Consider the following 19,867-nt stretch of genomic DNA (forward strand, 5'->3'; position numbering starts at 1 on the left):
AAACCCCACACCCCCTCACCCCAGTCTGGTTTGAAAGGTCACTGTGTGTCTGGGAAAATAGTCTCAGGATACGATCCTTTATTAAAGGTCACTATTTTTCAACGGCACTTAACACACACTTGCACACAAATTGAGGCTGGAGGGAAAAAAAAAAAAAGGAGAGAGAGAGAAAAAAAAAACTTGGGGGCTGCCTCGCATTGTACATTGTGCTCGCAAGATTTATGTCTTGTGGTCACCAGCAGTAAACACACACTGCTTCAGTATTAAAGTTCACATTAATCCACCCTTTTTTTCCCCCCTCCCCTCCTCCTTTAAATCAGCCTCCCTCTTTGCAAGGCAAACAGTGGCGAGGCAGGACTTTAACTAATCACTTTTGTTTTTCCTCCCTGCTACAGGGTTTACCTTCCCATGTGGTTTTTCCCCCTCTAATTTTGTTTGGATGCTGGCTTTGGTTTGATGTGTTGCTCAGAGGTTTTGGGCTGTTGATGTGAGCTTTTTGTTTTAACTCATCTCTGTGCAATACATTATTACAAACATAGCATTTACACTATAGAAGAAATACAAAAAGATACTATTAAACAGTTTTTTGTTAGGCTTTCTTCCCCAAGTTCTACAGTCATATATCACAATGAGACATGCAGTGATTAAAAACAGAAAGCTTTTTTTGCCTCACAGACACATCTGTATTATATTTCTTTATGCAAATGCATTACAAGTAAAATAATAATTCCTATTTTACACACACAACCCCCCATGATAAATATTTTTACTCATTAAAAAAAACTTTTGAAACTCTGTGTTAATAGGTGAACCAGTTTTAATGAAGATGCCAAATTAATTTCTACAAGAACTGGAAAAATAAAAAAAGCTCACCCAGTGAATTTCACCTGGGAAGCAAAGCATACAGTGCTTTGGATTTCCATTTTGTTCCATAATAATATATTTTCAACCTATCAAAAGTACAATAATTTTTTTTTGCTTAAAAGTTTGTAAAATATACATGTGCAACTGTGAAAACATCCCAGGCTTATTGCAACACCTCAAAACAAACAACAAAATATTTTTTTCAAGTATGGTAAATAAAATTTAAATTATTTTGCATGGCCAGCACCAGTATTTGTATAAATACTTCAATCCTTTTGTCTGTTGGGTTTCACCTTGCCAGGGTGGGAGTTGTTAAGGGTGAGCTCCTCTGCAGTGACCATTTCCAAGTTATCCATCAGGCTGGCATTAATCCAGCCAGACCCTAACTGGGGTGGCCAGGAAAAGTACCAAGTGGGAAGGTAAAGGGGAAATGAGAGAGAGGAGGTAGAAGTGAAACTCTTGAGATAGATGAACCCAGGGGCTGGGTTTAAATTAAAAAAAAAAAAAAAAGTTCTTTTCAAAGGTCACTAAACACACAGGGTTTGGTCATCTTATAAATAGGTGTTTTTTAAAAGGGTTTATGGGGATTTTTTGGTGTATATATAAATAAAAACACACAGGCAGAGGTTCAGACTCAGAGGTCCCACCTCATCTCTGGAGCAGCCCTGTTTCCCACAATCTCGCTGACATCAATGTGCTCCTGAGGACAGGGAATAAGTGTGGTTATCTGCTCCTGCTTCCACAATCCTCCTCCCAGGACTGGCGTGGGTGGGCTTAGGACCAGCACTCCTGCAGGACATGCCTTAGGCACAGTATTTTGGAGGGGTGCTTTAAACCCAAATTCTCTGCCACTGCATATATGCCTTTGGAAGGGATTAATGCAGCAGTGAAATTAAGAGGAAAATGCCAGGGGGTGACAAAACGTGCAGGAAAAAACAGGAGCTTTGTGGCAGCATCCCCAAAACTGGCTTTTTAGCTTCAAAATGAACCCCAAAAAACTGAAGGTGAAAGAAAGAGCAATAAGGACCTTTTTGCCAGTGAGGTAGAAGGGTTTTTTTGGTAGGTTGTTTTAGTTGTTTTGTTTGGTTTTGTTTGAGGGGTTTTTGTGGGTTGTTGTTTTGGTTTGGTTTTTTAATTTAGGTACACTTGTTTTGCCACACGAATTAGGGCATTATTCCACCTCCTGAAAAGTCTGTTCCTAATTCCTAGGATGCTTCCAAGCACAAAAAGGGTCTATAAGAATGCTGTTCTCCTGCTAAGGAGACCTTCCAGCACCTCTTTGTTCACAACTTCCCCAACCAGGGGCAAGCTGGTGGCCTCAGACATGGATTGTCCCAAACCAACAGGCACTCAGGGGAAGTTTCCACTGATGGGATGTCTCAGAAACGCCCACATCTCACAAACAACATCGCTCAAGGTGCCCAGGCATCCCACACTGGGGAGCTCTTATGGGCAAATCACTGTCCAGAGCCAGCCCAAAGCCCCAGAAAGAGCAGAGCAGAGGTGTTTGGAACTGTAAAGGTGCTTCCTGACAAACAAATCCCACCACCACCACATTTGCTCCCCATTTTCCCCCACCTGAGATCTGCCAGCACTGGCTGTGGGGGAAGGAGGGAGGATGCAATGAGTTCCCAAAGCATTCCTCTCCTGATGATTTTATTGGATGAAGCCACCTCTGCATGAATTACAGAAGGAGCATCCGGTTAAAAGGGCTTTTCCTTGAAATCCCCAAAATACAGCTGGCATGCCAGAGCCAGAATCTCCTGGAAGGAGACCCACACAAGTTCCCACGGTTGTGAGCCCAGAACTTCACAGTTTCAGTAGATTTTGATTCAGAATGAAATTGTCTTGGACAGACAGACAGCACCTGAAAGTCCCCTCTTTACAGATCAATATTGCTTTTGACAAGCCAGCTCCTTGGACCCAGACCAATGACCCACATGATCCAGCCTTCCCTTTCTTGGGCAAACAACTCCAAGGAAATCCATAAACCCCCATAACCATTTGCATGACAACCCCTGCTTCTGCTGCCCGTTTGAAAAAAATAAAATAAAAACATTCCCATGTGACTCCAACCTGAATTTAGAAAATTTGGGAAGGGAGAGTGCCTGCCTCGACTCAGTTGCAGCCCTGTACTAAGAAAGGGGAACTGCTGAGTCCTGCTCTCTTCTGCTCCCATCCCACACCAGGGCTGCCCACAGCCTCAGGAGCCTTCCCAGGGTGCAGCCCATCCTGTAGCTGCTTTGGGGAGGCTTCTCATGATGGGGAAGGGATGCTTTGCTTAGGGTTTCGTGCACATCCACACCCCCATTCACCAGCCACCCTGACTTAAATTCACAGAAATGCAGTTTTTGCTTGCAGAGGTTGGTGTTGATGTGTAGTTCCTACAAAGGTTGGTTTCTCAGACTGAGGCCAGTTACCAAAAACTCTTGGTCTCATTTTTTGGCAGCAACTCAAGATTCTGGACTCATCACTTCACTGCTCTGTTCCTCAGTTTCCCTTCTCCCCAGCAGGGCCAGTAACAACTCCTCACCCCTGCATAACAGAAATTAACAATTGCAAGCCACCCTTTTGTCCAGAGATCCTGCCTGAAAGTTTTCAAACTGTTTCACGCTCTTGTTATTGTCCAGCACAACAATAATATAAAGTATCATGTGCTGCACTAAATTAAATTCTAAAACAAAAAGTGTTTTTTAAATAACGTATTCAAGGACATCTTTTCATGGGCTAAGAAGGATGTCCCATTGGAGACCCCAAGCATTCTGGGATCTGCTTGCACTGGGTGATTCATTTGAGTGGATCTGTCCACCTGCCTAAAAATGAATGCAGGGAGAGGAGATCAATGCACCCAGCTCATTTCTCAGGCCAGAAAAATGCCAGGTGGAGCTGCAACTCTTACCCCCCCCCCCCCGAAAAAAAAAATAAATAAAGCCTCTGTAGGGTGTCCCTCAGCATCCAGCCTCCCAAAAAACATCACAGGCAGCTACTAAACTGACTTGAAGTTATGACAAAGTCCTGTTATAAATTACTGAAACTTACGGTTTTCCTTGCAAATCGAGCTCCTTCTGGTTCACAAATTTCCACATACAAACTTACAAGCATTCACGTGTTTGTGTTAGCTTTATTCAATAAAAGCAGGTCCCTTTAAATGGGCAGCAACTATTCACTGGCAAAGATCTGCACGACCATCTCCAATACTATGTTGCTCTGCAGGATGGGGGAGAAGTGTTGTCTGGGGGACCTTTGAGGGTTTTTTTTTTCCTCTTTTGCGTCCTTTTCAGCAATACATTTCCTTATGCCCTACTTGACTGAACACCAGATCTTGATGTGAAGTATCAGAAGCTAATCTCTGCCAGAAAGACAGATACTATAAATGGCCAAAGGTCTGATTTGGCACTGAGCAAGCCCTGAAATATTATTTTTAAATTGGCATCTATTTTCAGTCATGCTTCTTACACTGCTGAAAGAGAATTGATGTCATGCTGTTGGTGCATTTTGTGAGCTCAAGCTCGGTGCCAGAGCCATCAAACTCTAAAGTTAATGCAAGTCTGAAGTAAATGAGCCCAGAGCCAGAGGTTCTGGTTTCTGGCAGGAAAACAAATAAATCTGCACTGCAAATCTGTTCAAATCCTAGTGTCCACCTCCCCAGCCAGAAGATGCTGGGAGAGGCTGCTGTGATCCAGGCTGAGGCCCCAATGTTCAGACCAGCAGCAGCTCTGTGCCCTGGCTTTTGCTGAGAAAACCCAACGAGAAAAACTGCATCTCTCTGAGGAACTGGGTGAGAACTGCCTGTTACTGCATCAGGGACAATGCCATCTTCATCCCAGGGCTGGCTTTCATCTGTTATCTGTGATCCAGCAGTACAAACCCCAGTTTGGAGCTAAAAATCCACATTTTCTGAAGGCAGGATAACCTTCCCTAAGAGCTGGCTTTTAGGGACAAGACAAACCTCTTACCACCCCCAGCAGAGCCATTAAACCCTTCATTAATCTGCCAAAAGGGACCACTTGTGGCAAAAAGTTTTATGACCCGTGATCAGGCTGGGGAGGACCACAGGAGAAGGATGCTCAGTGGGTACAGAAAGAAGTTCATTAATTAAATATCATTTTTGGACACTACTTCCACAAGCTGGATTTGAACTGGTGACCTCCAGCAAGAATATCAGTCCCCTGAGCCCCCCAGTTCCCCTCTGTAAAGGCTCTTGCTTTAACCAGTGCCTCCACACACATCTCAGCCCTTCCTCTCCCTGTCACTTCACATCCCAGCATTGACATATGGTTGAACCGATATCCTTCCTCCGCTTCCTCTCTTGTTGCTAAATGTCCAGCAGAATTGCACAAAAGCACCCGACAGGAAAGGTCAAGCTGAGTTTCATGCCTGAGGTCTAGGATTACATCAAATTCAACGTTCATTTGTCCTGAGCATCGGGCAAGCACTTCCCAGTTTCAGCCTACTCACAGCCAAAGGAGCAGAAGAGTGTTTCCACATGGGTTTGCCCAACTCTTGCCTTGAAAACCTCATCAGATCATTCCCACATCCCTGTGGGAGGAGGCTGGATCTCACCTCACCAGGGCTGCACATGCAGAGACCTACAGAGCTGCCACAGGCAAAATTAAGATTCGTTAAAACTCTCTGCACCTCAAGCTTGCAATTCACTACAATATTCCTGATGAAAGAAATAAGCCTGGAAAAGCTTTGAACATTCCCAAGCAGCTTCAGGACTGCCTCAGATTCTGCAAACTTGGAATTGAAATCAACATTCAACAAACAAAACAAATTTTAAAAAAAACCCACTCTTTAAAAAGCACAGGCTTTTGATGAAAATGTTTAGGAGGAGATCTGACACGAAGGGATTTAATCAAAGTCCATGCAGTAATAACACTCTAAAGTTATTGATATGCTTAAGTGGCTCCTAAGTATTCCACAAACATTAATGAGTTTATCTGTACAATCCTCTCACAGATTGAGCTATATCTCTGGGTTAAAACTCCAGATTAAAACTTCCAGATGTCACAAAACCTCAACTAGAGCCAAGAATTAAGCCCAAGTCTCCAACAAATGCCTTAGCCACAGGAAAGGTGGGCTGAGCTGAGCCAGAGATGAGATGCTTTGATCTGCACCGCTTGACTTTTCCCCAGGTGAGACCTTGACATGCCAACACTTATCTCACTGGCTGAGGTCTCCACAAAATACTTCTCACTGTGACTCCAAAGCAGAAATACTGAGTAATATTGCACCAGCAACATCCATTTCATTTCATTCCCACACCTGCTTCCCCAGCCATCCCCAGAGGAGGTGTTCCCTCCCTGGCCCCCAAGGGCTCGGCACCCACAGCCCCAGGTTTTAGTTAACCTGGGCTGACTTCTCACAGGAGCCATTGAAGTCTCTAAGGTTTTACCTGTGTTCCACCAAAAATCTTTTCCTTAAAATAGTTACTCAGATGCTCCTGGGCCCAAAAGCACTGAGTTGCAAAGGAAAAAAGTGACTGCCTCATTTTTTGCTTCCATGACAAATCAGGTTTTGAGCATGGCTAAAGCTACTGCTAAGGGTATTTCTGATGAAAAGAGAGTATAATCTAAGACAGATTATCAGGGTTTATAATAATTCAATCTCCACTGCTGAGATCAAGCCACTTGGTTCACCAGCTTCTCCTTCAACACAGGCTGAGCCCAAATCCCATCTCTCCTGCCCCTGACAGAAGTTGTCCGAGCAAAGCAAGTATGACCAAGTGCTGGAAAGAACAAAATTCAGCTTGGTAAGGAAAATGTGGCTGTCACCCCACTTCCCCTTCAGCTACCTGGCAGAAAGGGGCACTTCCAGAAACTGCAGTTTTGGGCAGAGTTCACACAACTGAGACAGAAAAGTTCTCCCACATGAGTAGGAAAAAAGCAGCAACACATGGAAAAATTAGTTTCTGTAACAGATTTGCTTGCCAATTACTGGGAACAGAGGACATACAACATCAAATCAGAATTATGGGACTAAAGGCTGATGCAGAAACATTAAACCAGTGTTAATGTAGCATTAAAGCACCAGTGGACAAGCTTGAATAGTTTGCCAGACAAAGCAAGGACATCCAACCACCGAGGCAGGTGCACAGGGTCTGTCAGAAAAGGACCTCCCAAAACAAGGATCCAGCCCCTCTGAAAGCTCCAGACCTGTCCTCAGGAAAACACACAGCCTACTCCCTGACTTGGAAGGGACATCACAAATCTTATTTTCACCACCATCTCCTCACTGTCAAAGCTGCACTGCAGCTTGAATATCATTACAGGAAGATCTAACAGCTCTACCTACAAACATCTTCAAGATTTGGAAAAGGATATGAATAGCTATAGTTATTTTAAAGAATGAAATTAAATCATACAGCTTTTAGGCCTGGCAAGGTTGGGCTGAAATGTGTAACATCTAAGAGGTGACCAGCCCTTAAAAGAAGTTGTTGTCTTCACTGGACAGGGAGAATGAACTAGATGATCTTTAAAGTCCCTTCCAACCCAAACCATTTTACAGTTCTCTGAAATCAACGATCCACAGCTTCCTGAAGAAGCCAGGGAGGGAAAAGCTGTGGCTACAAAGCAGTGCTAGGGCTGTTCTTCCCATGGCTAGGCATTTCAAACTTGCTTCTGCAAACATGAACAGGTGGGAGTTGTTAGAAATGGTCAGCAGAGCATCACTTGTCGAGTGGCAGCAGATGCTTGTGTTACTCAGGCATTGAGAGCAGGGATAGATGTATTGACAAGGCCTGAGCATCCCACAGGTGGCTGCTGAAGAACCAGTGCTATGCATCACTTGAACTAAACAAACATGAAATAATTAAGATGCAGATTTTAATATATATTTGGGTTTTTTAGTAGTTTACTACTACCCTGGGCAGAATTCTGCTCTCTGTCACCTGAGACCTGAGGGAGAGGAGCCACATAACCCTGCACAGCAGGTCATGAAAACACCAGGAATGCAAGGACAGGGAAAGAGCTAAGGAAAATCTAAAGCCCTTACACCTTTCACGTAGAAAGACTGGGTGGAAAATAAAAATAAAGATGAGCTTGTGAGATTGAGTGTTATTACCTAAACAATGGGTCTAATCCTGGAATGTGCTGAGCACGTCTTGAACCTTTCCCAGCTCCTCCAGCTGGTGTTGGTGCTGTCTGGAATTGAAGAGAGTGCACTTTGCACAAAGAGGAGACGTGGTTTGGGCTTGTCCAAGATTTTCCATTTCAAGCTCCCACCCCCCTCAACTGATAATTTGGGGTTTGATTAAAAAGTATGAGAGTGAGGGAAATCTCAGCCTGCCTCAAAAAGAAAGGGAGCAGGAACTCATGTAGGGACTGCTCCCAAATGGGTCAGCTTTGGCTTTTCTGCAAAAATTTTGCAAAAAATAGTTTAAGAAGTTGTGTAAGAGTAATCTCCTTGCAGCCAACTCTGAAGGCAATAAACTAAAACAGGATCTGTTCTCTCAGACAACTAATACACACTGAGCTTCCACTTAAGTCATTGGAAAGAGCTACACACAATTCATACATTATGGATACACTGGGAAACTCAAGGCATTGAGTTTCCAGGGTTCTAGAAGATGAACCCATTCCTAGCAAACAAATGACATTCCCACTAAGGATATTCTATGATTCCATTGCTTTATTTAGCAGATATGGATCTAATGGCCATGAGAAAAGCAACAGTGAGAAGGGAAGGTTGCAATATCTTTAACCCTCTAAAGACTCCAGGCAAGAAAAAGCACAACCTTGACCCACAGCATGGCTGAGGCCAGGCAGATTCCCAGTCCAGCTGGGAAGAGCTAAATGTTTTGCCTTTACTTTGGATGAAATTTGCTGAGAAAAATCTTCCAGAAATCTTTAAAATGAGAAATAGGTATTTAAAATATTAAGATATCGCTCCCTTCCAGCCAAAGCCCACAAAAAACCCCCCACAACTACATTTCATTCACAGTCTCCTTCCTGAGACTGCAACAGCTGCTAAAATTAGGAGTTGTAGCTCCAAAATCCACAAAGAAGTTAAGATCTCGGTCATAAGCTTCCCAACCCATTATCACCCATTGTGTGATAAACATCTTCCTAAGTAGGCACTCTCCTCTACCCTCAAGCACCTTCTTTAATTGTGTCTTCAGCTAAAAGCAAATCATCCTGCCTCTTAATATCAGGTTTGATTAAGTTAATCTTGATGCGATATCATGAAATAATATTTACTGCTCTCCAATAATTTATGTAAATAGCTTCCCCTTTCACCCCAGCCGTACGGGATGACAGGTGATTCAGTGCTGCTGCTCCATGCTCACATCTGTGGCCAAGGCAGGCGCTTCTGCAGGGCTCCTGATGGATCGAGCCAGCGTGGTAGCAAAACATATGGTCCATCATGAGGACAAAGCCTACCTTCCTCTTTGGCCTCAAAACCCCCAAGCTGCTCCAGGACTGAACAACAGAATGCTTTCAAATTTTTTTCCCCCCAGCAAGTCTTTAAGCAGGTATTATTATCATATTTAATGTTGTATTTCGCTGCTCCGTAAGGAAAGCCCATCACACACACCAATATCCAGCTACCACGAGTAGTTTCCAACAGGCTGAGACATCGCTCCTTGCTGACTTGAGCTCAAACCAAGCTCACACCACATTCACCACCACAGCTCCTCACAGATTTAAGAGGAGCCTGAAGTCAGTGCAGACAGCTGAGATAAGGAGGGAGATAAGAAGAACCGCACACACAAGTAAATAGCCACCTGCAATCACGGGTGACTCGCCAGTGAGGAAGTCCAAGCCAAATGCAAACTACTCAAGGCCTCAGACAGGAGATATGGTACAGCAAAAGGAGCTGGCCCCAAACCCACTCTTGGAAGTTGAGGTCTCCAGGGATGCGCAGCCCCACCACGGCAGAGCACATGCGAAACTTTAAACAAGCTTTAGTAATCCCTGCACTCAGAGTGTGCCTTGGCTTTCAGAAAATGTGTCCCTTGGAGACCCCCATGTAAGTAGAAGCCCCTCCACCCACACTGAGGGCTTGTGTGGGGTCATGATGACCCCATGAACAGACAGACAGGGACCAGAGAGAAAAAGCAGAACAAGGGGTGTTAAAGCAGCAGTGAAAGGTCACTTCTGAGGTGGAAGACTATGACACTTCTCAGGCTGTATTTGAGCTGCATTTACTATCCCACATAATTTCCAGCCCTCTCCCTTCCATGGGAACATCCCCTGCAGCACCAATCTCCCCATCTCCACAGCTCCCAGTGCAGAGCCCAACTTTGCATGATTTTGAATAACATTTCAAATATCATCAAACCAGTGAGAACCACGAACGCTTCCACCTGATCACAACTCTGAATATGCACTAGACTTTTTTTTTTTTTTTTTGAGCTGCATTTTCTGGGCATGCATTTACAAGACAGGGCACTTTGGAGCAGGCACCTATTGACTGGTGGGAGGGTTAGGAAATAAGCCAAAGGGATAGTAGTGTGTTTTTATTTCTCTTGCTTCATCTACTATAGCTCATGTCCTTTGATTCCCTCTTTAGAGAGTGTTTAAGGCTTGTATAACATTGCTAAAAACCCCAGATCCTTTCTGCACATAAAACACTAGGCAGCTGCTGGAAAGGCACTTTTCCTCCTATTACCCCACTCCTTGTGGAAAACGCTTCCACGGCTGCTTGTAACTAAGAATTCCAATTAGTGTCCAGCACAGTGATGATGCCTGTGATCGTGAGGAAGAAAGTGAGAGGGGACAGCTGTCCCCTAGAAACTCGATGGAGATTACCCACTCATTAGTACCAGACCATCGAAACAGCCACCAGATGGTAACAACTTCCAGTCAATAATGTGACATGTTTTGCAATCACCAAATCCCTCTGCAAAAACAGGGCAGGACAAATCTTATCGCCTGAGCACTTGGGCAAACTGGTGGAAAGAGCTGGAGAAGCTTGGCAGCAGCTCCAGGCAGGGTTTGTCCACACTTGCTCAGCCCGGCAGCGATGGGAGGGAGTCGGGCAAGCATGAGTGGAGCTCTATGGGATTTGGGATGTTCAGACTTCAGGGAGGACCATGGAGCAATTCTCAGTCCTCCCCTCTCACGCTCTGCTTTTCCTCCACACCAGCAGGAGCTTAATGACAATTTCTGTGTCTTGAAGACTGTTCTCAGGCCCATGGCTGGATTTTGGTCATTTCACAATAAATCCAGAGCATCCTTCAACTTCAGCAACTTCCACTGCACACCAGTCCAGCCCTAGCCAAGAAACTGTACATTAGGAATTCCAGCTGTAGGAAAGAGCTGGACTAGGAAAGGCAACATCCAGCGCGGGCAGAGGTTTGCAGTAAAACATGGTGATCTGTCTTACTCCCAGCTCCAGAGTGTTTCTCATCATTGTGAATTTCTCTCAGGCCAGCTGCTTTAAAGTGGATATCCTCCCTTCCTGGTGATCACAAATAAATTAAAGTGGATCACCTGGAAATTAATTGTTCAGAGCAAGGGTTGTCTCCATGAAAAGTCCAGTAATACTGAAACACCATTTAAACAGCACTTGAAAATAAACAGAAGAGAAAGTTTAGAAAGACACTTGTGTCACATTTTGTTGGGTATGGGGTTGTTATTATCTCCCCCCCCTTTTTTTTGTCTAGGGCTAAATTCTGACTTTCTGCATCTCACCCACACATTTTTGCAGGTTCTGACTTCTGATTTTATCACACTCTGTCCTTTCAGAGCTGGAGCAATGCCCAGTAAGGCCAACAGAAAGATTTTCCTCAACTTCATGGGTTTTTTTTTACTTCAGTGGACAATCTATACAGAGAGCTACTGTCACAAGGCACACCTATGAGAAGGCTCCCAACAGACCTTCAGGTCCACCCAAAAAGACCTCTTGGAGACAGGCAACCATCCACTCCAAAAGGGGTTGTCCCAAACTGAGCTGTGGGGACATCAAGCTCAGAATAGCACTGGGGTGAATGCCAGATGTCCTCCTAGGTCTCAGCTCTGGAACTCAAGCAATGTCTTCTACCATACACAAAGCAATCTCTGATAATTTCTACCTGCCAAGATACAGGGAGAGGCTCCTTGCACTGCCTAGGAAAACGGGAGCTGCCCTTGAGGCGTAAAGCACTCCTAAAATAACAAAATATCTAAACTGCTCCTGCAAAAAGTACCTAAGAGCAGAGACAATCCACGGAGAGCAGATAAAACTTTGCACAGAGAGAGCCTTGAAATCACCAAATCCATGGAGATACTGCAAAGAACATGAACCCATGAGGGAGTAGGGTCTCAGACTCGACTGACCCCTTCCTACCTGTACCTGGCTTTTAGCTTCACCCTTCATAGCCAAAGCTTTGGGCCACTAAAGCTCAGGCTGCATTTTGGGTCGCAGAGCCAGCTCAAGGGAGGTCTAATCCCAGCTCCTCGGAGCGCAGCAGGGAGCCCCTCGGCTCTCCCTTGCGACACGAGCAGAGTTGCACCACTCAAGACCCCTGACACAGCATGTGTGCCAAACCTTCTTCCAGCAGCACCTCAAGGTAAGAAAAAAGGCTCAGGTGCCCATCCCAGGCACAGAGAGGTTGTGTGGTTTAGTGCGCAGCAAGGGCGCACACATCTGACTCGGCGCTGCTGTGACAGTGCAAGTCCAGCTGCTGGAGGCAGAATCTGCATAGGCAAAGAAAACCCAGGGCAGGGTCAGGGAACAGCCCTGGGGAAGCCCGGGCCATGCAGGCAGGGCTGGGATCTTGCTCCATAACTCCAGCTGCGGGTACCTCTGCATCCATTGCGACACTTGGCAGCGCTGCCAACGTGGCCCCGTGAAGCCTCGCACCTCCCGACTTTCGCACAGCAAACGATTGCTCGGCAAGCCATAATAAACCTCCCGAAAAAGCCACGGAGCTGCACAAAAGCCTTCTCCTAACAGATGATTCGCACCAGCCCTGCAGTCTCAGCAAGTGATACAGTGCCATAAAACCCATTCTCATGCTATTACAAAACTCCTCACCAACACCCGCCGCTGCCCTGCTCGGGTTTTATTTGCACCTTACCCGAACAAGGAGGGTACAGTTCCAGTTGCACAAAATGCAAACGGGGAGCCCTGGGCCATTTTGCCACCCACGCAGGTAATTACACCTTTGACAGCCAGCAAAGGGCTGGGTGTAGAGGATCCAGGCCCTCCCATGGCTCACAGAGACACGAAGACCGGGAGGCACATCCCACCAGCACCCTGTATCATGAGCTGGGTGAGACACGAGTTAATTTTTACAGATTGGGTGTTCATGAGTCTTAAAGGAATTCCCTGGGTTTTCTCCCCGACTCTGAAGCTCACACACACAGGGATTGTGCTTTTTTTGCATAGGTTACGCTGAAGTAAAGTTGGCACATGAAGTTTTCAAGCCTGCGTTATCAAAGAGCTGAATGTCAGGGGGGTCAGAACTAGATGGTCTTTAAGGTCCTTTCCAGTCCAAACCATTCCATTGTTCTGTGAAAGCTGTTTCAGTGAGAACCCTTCAGACAGTTATAACCAGGTTCTGTGATCTAACCATTCACCAAATTCCTCTTCACTCCCCAAGATGGACTTCTTCCTTTCTCAACCCTACTAGGTTTAAAGGCAAAAGCAGTGCCTGGCATAGAGAAAGAAAAATAAGCATTGGCCTGCTACAAACCTAAATTTATGGCACTTCTAGGGTCTGGTTTCAGTGAGCAGTTCCCTTTCACTCAAGTCCTCCTTCTCCAAATCATTGCTCTCCCAATCATTAACTCAATCTCTGAAAAATTAGGCTTTGTGTTTTCTGTACAGAAATCTCATTCTGAAGAAAGGCCAGCATGCCTGCACAATTTTCTTGTACTGTGAATGTGGTGGGCACAGAAGAATTAAGAAAAATATAAACCTTCTAAATAAAGAAGAGCCTACTTGATTAGCTGCTAATTGAGAGCTACATGGCTCTTACTAATGAAAATTTATTTCTAATAACATGGGGGATACAGGCACACAGAAGCCCTTGTCAGCTTAGTCTTTTTTTTTTTTTTTAATAGTAGTGCAGTTGCATTCCACATACATTAATGTTATACCCAAGGAAGGGAAAAGACAAGATGAAGCTATCCAGAGCTTTTGTCTTGGCTCCTTGCCATGACATCCTGAGGTTGATGTGTGCTTGCTGCCACTGGGCTTGTCCTCTCTGGCAGAGGCTTGGGGAGTGGTGGGAAGAGATGATAGGAGAAGACAGTGTTGGCCACCCTAAGTCTGTAATTGACTGACACAGCCACTTAGAGAGTGTTACTGCTCAAAGGGGAGTGTTCACAGCAAATTGGGTTACTTGGAGTAACCCAAACCACAGGTTTAGGTTCACCATTAAGATTTCCCTGTCCTTCTGGCCCCCAGTGAGCTGAAGCTCCAGCAGACAGGTGCTCCAACCCAAGGGGCTGTCCCATGCCACAGACACCCAAACTCTCAAGGTTTGGTACAGCAGGAAAATTTGCCAGACAGACCTGCTGGAACCCAGCATCACCCATAACCATCAGCAGGGGTGGCTGCTGTGGGTTCCCCCCTAAAACCCCAGGCTTTACCCTCTGATACACCCTCACTGCCCCATGACTCCAGATATGTTGTCTAATACAAGACATTTTGGCTGACAGTTCTCAGTTGACCATGCAGTTATTTCCTAGAGTAGTAGGTCATCATCTTAATTTCTAGGAAAAATCCTAAGAAACAGTGAGGGGGAAGAAGGCCATGGTCTTATAGGCCTCAGTGGGACATTTCCCAGCATGTTTCTACTCCTAGAGTTGGTGCCCCACAAAGACAAGACAGGCCAAATACTTGAAGGTCCTCAGCTTTATACTTGATATATATTTATTCCCAATCCACCAGGAAAAGGGACTTTTCCTGGGCTGGAAATAGGCACCACCATCTTTACCAAAACCATTTCCATGGACTTGTACAAGCAGGCTCCCAGCACTGAAGGCAACAGGTCCCCATCACAAACTACCTCTGAAGTACTGAAGTCAAAGAAAGTTTTACCATTATCAAGCAATTTTTAAGCTTCTCTGCATGAGTTACTACTCAAATAACATGGGCCTATATGGGGCAAAATTCAGGGGTTTTACTGGTTGTCTAGAAACAGGCATTCATGTACTAAGTTTCACCATCTAATATGCAGCTTATCTCTTCAAATTTAGGATTTACCTCAAGTGAGATCAACACTCAAAATATTATTTCAACATATAGGTGTGCATGATCCAGTTTCAGCAGAGGGCTTGAAATACCAGACCTACCCATATTTTGCATGTGTTAAAAATAATCTACAATAAGCATAAATCTGATGGACTGAATTCAGATTTCAATGTGAAGTTTTATGAGGTTGTTACTAAAAAAAAAAAAATCTCTGAAGAAAACTCTCTTGGGGTAATTCCCCCAGCTCAGCACAGCACCAAGAAAAAGTAATTCATCCCAATAGGAGCTGGGACCCAGCCACAACATCTTGAAACAGATCCAGATCTGTCCCCCCCTCTTCTTGGGGGGTGAAAAGACAGAGGGTTTCGCTCTGACCCAGCAGAGAAGAGGGGCAGAGGTAGCTCAGATGTGGGGTTGCATCTCAGTCCCTGTGAGAAGGTTGAGCTGTTTGTGCAGGGAGTGCTGGTCCTCAACCACAGCTGAGCTGCCACGTGGACCTCTGTGTGCACGCTCACACCACACATTAAAACACAAAAGTAACACTTTCTCAGACCTCTGGATATTTTACTTCATCTCAGTATCACTTACAGCCACCATAAATCAAGCAGTCTGCCCCCTCTCCTGCCCTAATGTTTTATAAACTGCAGAAAGTTGGAGTATTTTTTGGCCCAGCAGCCTACATATCCCATAATAAATGCCTCTCCTAATGTTGCTTTATTTTATCAATATTGCCAGACTTCTTAATGGGACTCTAAGCTCCTGACTAACAAAATATATTGTCTGTCATATTCTGTATTTACTTTTCCTGCAAAGAACAATGATGCTCTATCAGCACCAGGGCAGGGTAACGGAGGTCAGAGCCCCTTAATTGGAAAAACACATGGTCTGACCAGTCAGTCCCAGACCCCGATGGGTAACCAGCACCCCACTCACAGCCACCCTTTTTGGGGCTGGGACATACCCCTGCAAGAGGGGCTCAGGCAGGTGGTGCCCTGTTTCTCCCAGGTGGGAAACAACACCCAAAGGATATTTTACAGTGCGTCACGGATGAGTTTTGGGGGAAGGCAAAAAAAACCCTCCAGCCAGGGTAGCACAAGGTTGGCTTGCCTTCAGGAAACGCCTGGTTGTATGCAGCAGCTGTGGTGCGAGTAGTACAACAAATTCACTTACTGAATGACAACAGCTTTATTGGCAAGCCAATTCAATTAAAGCCACTGCAACCAACAAAGTCGCAGGCAGCGCTCGCCGCATAACGAATATGGAATCATGCCTATGTTTCCCCAAGTGCCCTCAGCCCTCCCTGTCCCTCTGCATGAGAGGGAAAGGGATGAATGAATTAGGCTCAGATGATGGTAATTAATGGCTTGGCTGTCAGAGAGGCATTTTGTCGGCCCAGTGGTTGAAAGCTCCGTATTAGAGATAAAGTCCCAGCACTGCTCAGACAGGGCAGCCCTCCTGCCAGCACGGTGGGGCAGTGCTGGGCGGCATTGATCAGCCTTGCCTGCTATTGATAGGTAAATAATATGTTCATTTTTCATCTTCACAAAACACGTCCTTCGGGCTACGGTTACGGGAGTTCTGACATGAGCTTATTAAGAAAAAAGTATCCTTAACGCTGGGCTAAACACAAAACAAATATTCTTATAAAATATACATAAGAATTCATTTTAGTCTTCAGTAATATAGACAAAACCTGGAATTTTTTTTCTTAACACTAAAACTTTGCTTTCCAAAGCAACATTTGAGACCTCTCCTGCACATGCATGCATGAGCTGATATGATTTTCCACCATCACTGAAATTACCCAGGTTTCATTTTTTTCTGAACCATGACAAATATTTAAGTGGTGCTGCCCAGCTAAAATGTCAGGGGTACCGCTTTCCCCAAAATTTCGGTAAGGGAAGAAAATGAATCTTAAGTCTCAAAATAATTTTGCAAAGCTTCTTTCATTAACTCATTTATGAATAAGCTTGGGGAAAAAAAAGAAAAAAAAGAGGGTACTGAAAGCTTCTGGGCAAACCCCTTGAAGCCACAGAGAGTTTTGGTAACACGGCAGCAGGGTCAGAGCAGACCAGCACCCAACCCTGCACATCCATGGGCACATGTCCCACCTACAGGAAGACCAGCTTTGCTCCTGGCTGGTGGTACACACCTCCACCCCTTCTTACACCCCCCTTGCTACAAGTAGCAACCAGGCCTCATTAATTCTAATTTTTCTTTCCATGGAAAGAAGAAACCCTACACAGATGTCTTCCTGCTCTCTCTCCCTCCTCATCACTTCCAAAAACCCAAAACTAGCTTGACAGCCCCAAACCCCACATCCCTTTTTAACCTGGAGCAGAGGTAAATTGAATTCAAAGCAGTGACCAGGAAGCAGAGGGTGTTCTGGGCATTTCCTCTAGTTTTTTGTTATGAAGTTGTTATGAAATAAACTCTCCTCTTTTCAGAGCACACCAATGTAATTGCCTGACTGCTTCCCATGTCAAAGTGACCAATACTTTCTGTGCCTCTGGGAATGTAAAACTGAAGAAAACATCACTCATTTGGACATTCATTATGTGACTCGTTATTGTACATTAAACATTTGTATCCTTAAAATAATGGCCTCGCTATTACCAGCCACAAGATTCCCACTTCTCCCTTTAGCTCAAAGAGGAGGGCGTCACTGCAGCTCCAGAGGGGTGACACCCAACACTTAGGGACCATCCCTCTAAGTGGAAAACATCCCTGCTTTGTGCTGCAGAAAAAGAGATGCCTTTTCATTTCCAGACAGCATTTCGATATTCATTAAGCAGTGGCCTAATGGCACAATCCTTAATCGCTCAAACAAGGACTGATGAGTGCGGCTCCAGGTCTGCAGGAGTCAAGGGTGATGTTTTAATGGATAAGCCTTTATCTTGCCATCCCGGCTGCTGGAGTTCCTCAGAAGCTCAAGCCTGGTGCCCTGGGCCACAGATGGGAGGGCACAAGAAGGAGTAGCCAAAATAACTTCTAGATTCCCTCCTATTCCTCCAAGGTAACACCACCAGCTTCACCCAGAGCAGCCACTGGCCACAGCAGGAGCACAATGGCTGAATCCAGGCTGGGTGGATAGCGGGATGGACACCTAACAGTGCGCAGCCACGCTGGCCTGGCCAATGACTCATTCCCTCAGAGAGGCAGTCCCGAAACAAGTTTGCATTTGGCCACAGCCACCACCAGGCATTTTCAAACCAGTCCGGCCAGTTGTGGCGTGAGTTTGCCAAGAAATGCATAAAGCTGACCTTTGCTCCCCTTCAGAGGGGAGGAGGGTGGTTTGTGAGGGAGATAGAACAGGACTGTGGTTCCTTCAAGTACAAGGTGATATAACCCCACCAAAGGACAGGGAGAGCCATGAAGCCTGGAGACAGATCCTTGTGTCCCGAGAAACCTGGGTTGAGCTCTGCACCACGCAAACAGTCACAGGCAGCACCAGCTGTGGGCATCCCCCAGCTCCAAACCCTCCTGGCCCATCCTGTGTAGGGAGGCCATTTCAACAGCAAAGTCCAGCAATTTGACACAGCCTGGTCTTCAGTCACCACATTTGCTTCTGCAACTTCCCTGCTACTTCCCCAAGGCAAAGAGGAATTAACCCATGGTGTCATCCCTGACTCACCAGCGAGGGAAACACCAGGCACGGCACAAAGCTTCACATCAGAGAGGATGAGCATTCCCTCCCTCTCAGCACCTACAAGAGACACTGATGTCTCCAAGCAATGTAGTTTGGCGATTTTTTTTTTAGTTTATCAATACTTAGGGACCACTAATGAACCTCAAACTCCCAAGGTAAACCTGCCAGAAACTTAAAATGTTCTGCCCACAGTAGCATTAAGGTACAGCCTTTCCCAAAAACAGGAATTTCAGGTACAGAGAAGAAAATAAAAGTATTTCTGCCCAGAAAAACAGAGCAACACATCTTCCCACAATGACTAGCCCAGCACAGAGCATGCCTGCAGCTCTGGAGATGCCTTCAAAACAGCACTGCACAGCCATGCACACCCAGAGTATTTCTCTTGCCCAGATCAAGGGCTCAGCTGAGCCCTCAGTGCCAGTGAGCAGAGAGGCTTTCCAAAATCCTAATACATAGCCCACACTAAGCTTTCCCCTCTGGCAAATATGGGAGAAGGACTGTGATATCACAGATAGAGCAGATACCATCCCATGGGCACAGGAAGATCCTCAAGAGAGAACACCTATCTGCAAAGAGCTGGAATCTCAGAGACAGGAGTGCTTTAAAGAGCAGCAGGTATGGAACCACTCACCTGCCCCGTGGAGAGCAGCTCCCTGCTGAACCTCCTGTCCTTCCCATCGGGAAAAATCCACAGTGGTCACGTAGATGGAGGTGCCCCCTGAGGCTCAGCATAGTGCACAAGGGAAGTTCAACTGGAAGCGCCTCACAAAAGTCTCCATCCTCTGTAAGCTCGTCCTCTCTTTGCTCCCAAAGCAGCACAGCTTTGCTTCCCTACATCCAGAGCTTGCTGGATACTCACAGTAAGCTGGCACTTCTAAGCACCAACCTTGCACAACCCCAGGGGGAGTTTGAGCCCAAAAACGTCCTTTTCTGAGCCAGACAAATTGCAAATGCAGACCACAGGCAGCACCTCTCAGGCACAGGCCGAGGAGCAGAGCCAGCTGAGGCACAAGCAGTAGGCCACACCGGGCAGAGCAGACGGGGGTGAGCCCCCAGCTGGTCCCAGCACCTCAAACAGTGCAGGGAATCCCAGAACATCCAGAAAGCATCAAGGCAAACCCCCAAAAGCTGCTGTTAGCTGTACCTTTCGGAGCTGCAAGAGACGCTGAGGACACGCAGACAGCACCAAGAGAAAGCCCAAGACTTGTTGTTAACCGTGGCTTT

The 19,867-nt window shown here is 45.8% G+C and overlaps 1 long non-coding RNA gene across 8 annotated transcripts in view; it reads right to left on the bottom strand.

Annotated features, from left to right (window-relative positions):
- The window catches only part of LOC138107556 (uncharacterized), a 247,214-nt gene extending 227,347 nt beyond the window's left edge, over positions 1–19,867 (bottom strand). For 6 of the 8 annotated variants that reach the window (XR_011149605.1, XR_011149603.1, XR_011149604.1 and 3 more), the window contains exon 1: positions 19,788–19,833. This is a non-coding gene — a long non-coding RNA (uncharacterized lncRNA). Of the gene's footprint in view, positions 1–19,274 lie in introns of all 8 variants that reach the window. The other 2 variants (XR_011149608.1, XR_011149606.1) reach the window with 2 other exon arrangements.

Source organism: Aphelocoma coerulescens, chromosome 3, assembly GCF_041296385.1.
Source record: "Aphelocoma coerulescens isolate FSJ_1873_10779 chromosome 3, UR_Acoe_1.0, whole genome shotgun sequence".
In the NCBI taxonomy this organism is placed as follows: domain Eukaryota; kingdom Metazoa; phylum Chordata; class Aves; order Passeriformes; family Corvidae; genus Aphelocoma; species Aphelocoma coerulescens.